This window comes from Columba livia, chromosome Z (assembly GCF_036013475.1).
Source record: "Columba livia isolate bColLiv1 breed racing homer chromosome Z, bColLiv1.pat.W.v2, whole genome shotgun sequence".
NCBI lineage: Eukaryota > Metazoa > Chordata > Aves > Columbiformes > Columbidae > Columba > Columba livia.
The window spans coordinates 16,163,803-16,170,815 of NC_088642.1; positions in this window are offsets into that span (position 1 = coordinate 16,163,803).

The window sequence follows — 7,013 nt, forward strand, 5'->3', positions numbered from 1 at the left end:
ATCTCACACCATCAAACTGAAAAGAGCATATACATACTGAAGCTTGTATGTATTAACTCTATGCTCTGCAAATGTGCTGCTTAAAATGTGCGGGGAATGAAGTAGATCAAATCATAATGCAGAATAATTGATGAAAAATAACATCCTCTTCTTTTTACTGACACTCAGGCCAAAATGTTTTATCTCTTTGTTTTCTAAATCTTGGTGCATCTTGCTGAGAAAGCCAGGAGGGGTGGGAGAGGGCAGGGAGCTAAATTTTCTTTTTGAGTGCATGAATAATGACACTTGTGTGCGTAACTTTTTTACACCACTTGGAAAATTGCCTCCTATTGCATTTCTTTGAGGCTGGAAGAATAGCCTTTATACATCTAAGGGTTATAAAAGGCCTAAAGTAAACATTTAATGGTATGGAAACAATCATGTGACATCATTCCACTAAATAAAGCTTTGTGCTGTGCAGCTTGTTTTACAATAATGGTGTTACTTAGTTGTTTATTTGTCTTACAAGCAGCTGGAAAAAATAAATGAAAGTAAAAGAGAACAAACAAACCAACCAACCAAAACCAAACAGGTGCACTTAGGGAACTGCCTTGTCCAGTGGTGAAAAAATATTCTCAGTTTTACTGTACAAACATAAAACTGAATGCGATGGAGGTTGCTTGACTTGATCTTCTCCACACGAGTTTTGATTTTATGTATAAATACATGAGTGCTTATTTACCATAAACTGTTTAGTTATAACCAGTAACTGACTCTAGCATTTACTAATTTGTTTTATTTAGTTATGAAGTCCTTGATCAGTCCCCTCTGCCTCCAGCAATCCCTGTTCCTTTGCGCAGGGGACCTTGTGGCCTCATATGGGCCATTTTGGCTTTCTCTTTGTGTTAACAGAAGAACAAGAGGGACCTTAATGCTGTCCTCACTGGCCAGTATCCACAGCCTGCAAAGAGCTGCTAGATTCTTGGCACCTTCCATTGATTCTCATTTTATTTTGGTGTTGCATCACCCTGAAAGTGGAGGCAGGAGAGCCCACAGAGGCCTAGTCAAATTCCTGAGAGTTTGAAATATCTGAAGGAAGAAAGGGAGGACCAACTCTGTCCTGCACACAGACATAGGACAGAGCAAAGCTCAAGCTGCAAGTCCTCTTCACTGACTGGTAGACCCCAGAATGATGAACACAAGGTCCTCTTCTCCTAGAAAGAGCTGTTCATGTGTTGGCAACCTTTCCCAAGGTTTCTTGCAAGTTTCTAACTGTGCTCAGGTTGGGGCTAGTCCACATCACCATAGCAGTGCTGGGATGTGAGATGAGCTGGCTCAGGGAAACAAATGGACTTGCACTTCCTGGGGGCTTCCCTATGGGCTCTTGGCAGTCTCTGCTGCAAGAACTAGTATTATTGTCAATATGCCGGGGCTGTATGTACCGAGGGAAGATATTCCCTCCCTCGGCTCCCAGGCACCATCTGTGGGATGTGGCACAAATGAAACATAATGGTTACTCACTTATTTTGAGATAAGCGAGCTACAACTCACATTTTCTCTCACTTGTCCTGGTGGAGAGCTTATATGTTAAGAGTGCTTGTATAAAGTTGCTGGAATACAAAGTATATATTATTTATTATTTTCATGCTTGCAACTGTTTCACTGAAGACAGGAGATGACACTTGAAGGGAATATAGGGAAGAGAAGAGGTACATTAAAAGCTCACGAGGAACACTTTGTCAGCTAGTTCCTGTCTGTACACTGCCTTGAGTAGATGAAATGCACGTGTATATTTATTCCATATCAGAAATAAATGATGGTGATACATAAAGGTTTTTAAAGTACAACTTGAAGATAAATTAAGTACTCAGAGGTGGAAATGTGAGCAATGATGTAAATTGTGTGTCTCACTGTCACCTGATTTGCACTTCTGATTGTGTTTCATGAAAAATGGTTATTGAAATATTTTGAAAGTATTTGACAGCATTTGGGTTGGAATTTTTTGCCCCTCCACCTGCCCAGCACAATATGTTAATAAGTGCAAGTTCAGTCAAAAGGGGAACCAGGTCAGTGTCTTATCTGGCTCATAAAAGCTTCCTACCACAGAAAAGGTGTCATAAGTCTTTTCATTATTATAAATGAATATTTTGCCCCTTTGGAAAGAATTTGAAAGGGGAAAAGCACCTGATGCAGATCACTAAGATAATTTATTTTAAAAGTATGGCATTCTTCATCTGTTCCATATTGGGTATGCCCAGGCAGCTAGATGCCTTTGGGTAAGGGCTTCTTGTAAAAAGAGAGAGAAAATAAATCACTTTAGTAAAGCTTAAGAGGTGGAGAGGTAACAGCAGGCAGGCTCCTGGGGATAGATCCTTCTTTGGAGTAAATTGCTGTAGCTCTTCTGGAGTTATGACAATGTAGACCAGCAAAGAGCTCCCCTTTGAGCTCTATACTTGTCCTTTTGGGAATTGGACTAGACCATTTCAACACATATATTGGAGGAGATGTACAATCTGTGCTTCTATTTATAAAGTGTAAAAAGAGGCAATCTCTTCAAATTGTGGGAGTTTATCTTGAAGTTTATATGATATTCTTTCATAAATTGCTGTTGTAGCAAGAGATTGAAGCCATTTATCAGCAAGTATTGGAGATGTTACATTGATGCATTATGATACATTTAGCTACCAATATTTAGCTATCAATATGATACATTTATCATCAATATCTAGCCAATACTACCAATGATCTAGCAGGAGAGGTTAGATGAAAATACTTTGATGTGTCATTACGGAGACAGAGTGTCTGGAATGAAAGACTCCAGTATCATTTATATTTCTTCTGTTACTGTGTCCCAAAATTGCATCACTGCAGACAAACAGTATTTTTTAGAATGTGTCTTCCCTTTACAAGTAGGTGGCTTTGCCTACTGCACAGCTCTGAGTCCCCAGACTACAAACATCCAGGTGACAGATTTTGGCATAGAGGTTTGCAGATGATGAAATCCACCATCAAGCTTAAAAGAATAAGATTTGAGCATAGACAGCCTATTTTATTACTGCTCAACTGTTTGTGTTACTAATCATAGTTACAGAAGAGAGCTAAATACAAAGAGCTGCAAAGATGTAGGTTTGCACTTGAGGGTTTTTGTTTGTTTTTACCAATCAATTTGCAAAAATGTGAATGACCATAAAAGCAGGTTAGTAAAGAAATTAGCACCCCAATTCACAAGCATAAAGCACAGGATAAGAAGAGGTGCTCAAAGCAGATGCCTGAATATGTTGGATAAACTGGACTGGCAAAAGCTGCCTGTCACTCGAGCAGTCAGTAGTGATCCAGTGGAGCTGCTATGTCACAATCATAGAATCATAGACTAGTTCAGGTTGGAAGGTACCTTCAAAGGTCATCTAGTCCAACTTTTCTCCAATGAGCAGGGAAATCTGCAGATAGATCAGTTTGCTCAGAGCCTTATCTAACCTGGCCTTGAATGTTTCCAAGGATGGGGCACCTAACCTCCTAAATCCTCTTTCACATTTTTCAGGGCGTTTCAGCTCAAGGATAGTAGGAATCTGTTAAGGATAGCTAGCTATTCATGAGCCAATCATTTTGTAACTGAATATTATATAGCAAAACATATGTAGCCATGGGGATAAATTGCAAATAGCACTCCTGAGCTCTGGAAATAAATGCTTTGGTTTAGTAAGGACAAACACAGGAAGAAGTAGTAAGTTAAGGCTCGACACTGTGTACACACACAGAGACCACAGCAGCTTATGTGGCAGTTGGTCCAGCTGAGGCTCACTGAAGACAGTTAGAACATTCTTGTTCACATTAATGCTTGTCCCTAATGGTCATTCAGAAAACAGCCACTCAACAGGATCACACATCATCACTATAAACTCCCAGTCAATCCGGAACTTGTACGAGATTTGCTACTCCAGCTAGATCACTACAAGTTGATGGGATGAGATGCTGGAAAGCAGCTCTGTGGAGAGGGATCTGGGGGTCCTGGTCAATGGCAAGTGGAACATGAGCCAACAGTGTCCCTGGCAGCCAAGAGGGCAACCGTGTCCGGGGTGCATCCAGCACAGCATTGCCAGCCGGGCAGGGAGGTGATTGTCCCGCTCTGCTCTGCACTGGTGCGGCCTCATCTGGAGCACTGTGTGCAGGTCTGGGCAACAGAGGATAAAAAAGAGATTAAGCTACTAGAGAGTGTCCAGAAGAGGGCTATGAAGTTGGTGAAGGGTTTGGAAAGGAAGCCATACGAAGAGTGGCTAAAGTCACTTTGGTTTGTTCAGCCTGGAGGAGACAGAGGGGAGACCTGGGCTTTCAAGGGGAGGAGGAGGGGCAGGCGCTGATCTCTCTGGTGACCAGTGACAGAACCCAAGGGAATGGCAGGAGGATGTGCTGGGGAGATTTAGGTTGGACATTGGGAAAAGGTTCTTCACCCAGAGGGTGGTGGAGCCCTGAACAGGCTCCCCAGGGAGGTGTCATGGCCCCAAGCCTGACAGTGTTCAAGAAGAGACTGGGCAATGCCCACAGATACATGGCGTGAACTGTGGGGTTGTCACATGCAGGGACAGGAGTTGGACTCGACGATCCTTGTGGGTCCCTTCCCATTCAGGACATCCTATGATTCTGTGATTCCCAGAACAACAACTCTGAAATAGTTTTTCCTATAAAGTATTTTCAATTAATCATGCTGAGAAAAGAAAGTTTTTTCACTAAGTTTATTCTCATTCCTCCAAAACCCTAATTTAGTCCCAAAGTCTCAGAGTGCCTCAGCTGGATTATGTGCAGCTCTGCTAATGAACAACACCTTAACTTAAGTTTCTGTGGTGATGAAAGCTATTCAGACACAAGTCTCAAAAAGACTATGAAAATCTCAGGATGACCTGACAAAACTAGGTGAATAAGCAACATGAAAGCTGATGAAATATAACACAAAAATATAAGGAGAAAGCATCCTTGTATGTAGCTCAGTGAAGTTCTAAACGGGAAAATGGCTGTGCTCAACAAAAGCAGGCTAGATGTTTGGATGTATATGAAATTGGATGATAGTAAGGCAGAAAATAAAATGTCATGGTATTTTATGGCATTTATGAATACTTTACCTCCTCTGGAATACTGTACTCAGTTCTGCCAACTGAATCTAAAAGGGGTGTTTGAAGAATTAGGCAATGTCTGTACTGCACCAGACAAAGGAACAGAAGACAGTCCAGACTACTCCCTGTTGAGCTCCACCTAACCATGCTACTGTATCTGTAATGTTAACTCACATGCAAGCAGCCTACCAATACAGCCTGTACCTGGAGTACAGAAGGCTATCATGGACCACAGCAGCTGATCTTTCTGCCCAGCCTCAGTCAGGTAAAAATGCTGTGCTGGGGTGTGTGGCTGTGGGTCAGGCTGGGCCCTCTGTGCTCACCACACTGAAGGCAGGATGAGCTGCAGCTGAATCTCACCACGTGTCCATACCGAAGTTCAATTTTATGTCCTAACAGTGGAAAGGTGAAGTAGGTTGGACTTGAGCCCAAGGTTGGACATGGGATCAACATGCAGTATTGGAATGGCCCCAGAAGACCTGGAGAATGAAAATCTTCAGGAGGAGTTAGTTAGAGACATGGAAAAACTCACATGCAGAGAAAGGCTCAAGGAATTTGGATTTATTTGCTATAAAAAAGGATGCCAATAATGGAGGAGGTGATAAATATGTTTAAAATAACAAATAGCTTTAAAAATCCACTTTCCTTTCTGTCTTACAACACAAGTATTACGTGACAGTGAAATGAGAAGTCAACAGATTCAAAATGGTAGAAGTTTGGTTTTCACCCGGCCATTAGTTAAACAATCGAAGTCATGGGATATCAGTCAAAGCAAGAACAGCAGTATTCCGTGGAAGAGTTAGCTTTTGCCATGAAAAACTGAATGCTATGTGTTAATGCCAAAGAGTTTCAGAAGAGACATAAAAGCTGATCTTTGAGGATTAAACTGTTCTCCAGATACCAAGAGTTAATCCACGAGTCACTTTTATGTGAGATACGTGAGCCCAAATCTTCGTCCTGTTCACACAGATCTGAAACAGATCTGCTATAGAGAGAGCCTCGGCCTAGACTGATGTTAATGATGACAATAACTGCAGTGCTTGTCTCCCAGTTTAAACTTACATTTATTTAAAACATTGGAAGGGAGTGCTAGTTTAGTATTATTAATAATTTCAAAATAGAGGACAAATTGTGATAGCTGAACATTATTAGTCCTGAAGATATGTGACTAGAAGGAGGTTTAATCATGATTTTTTATGTGTACTTGCTAAGTACCAGTATTTAGTGTAACACCAGTTGACTGTAGAGACTAGAGGTCCAATCCTTCAAATCTTTATTCAAGTGAGGAAGCTCTTTGTGCCACCAGGGATTGATACTACAGATAAATATCATCAAATCAGGCCAAAAATGTGTCACATAATGTTTTATGTTGACCTGGCACTCACTAGAGGGACATTTTGGTGAAATGGCAAAGATCAGTCTTCTCATGCTGAGTTAAAAATTCCAGGAATCAGAAACTAAGCAAGAGAGATGCAATAGATGCCAGAAAGTGTGCTCTGGAAGTATGCTGTGGCTTCCCTGCACTTGCATCCTGGGCTCTTATTAAAAGTAAGCACAGGAACGAGCAGTGGTATGGAGTTGTGTTGTGATGTCATTGGGATGTGGACCCACAAAGTGTCCTCAGGTCTCCCAGTTTAGACAGTGCCATCATCCTTCCACTGAGGATCAAACCTCAGATATAAATGGGTGCTTTCAACCACAGAGGTAACTATGGGCCAAGAGGAAGGTGACCATCCATGTGGGCATTAACAGAGCAAAATTAATTCAGTTTACCATTTTATCACTATAGCCTTGTTTTTGAGTTAAGAACAGGAGTGACATTATTTTAAGAGAACTTCAGATCTGATTAAATTGTTTTTAGTGTAATTAGAAAAGCTTTAATGAAAAGGAAGAGGGGAAAAAAGAACAGCAGATCCTTAGAGAGATGCATGC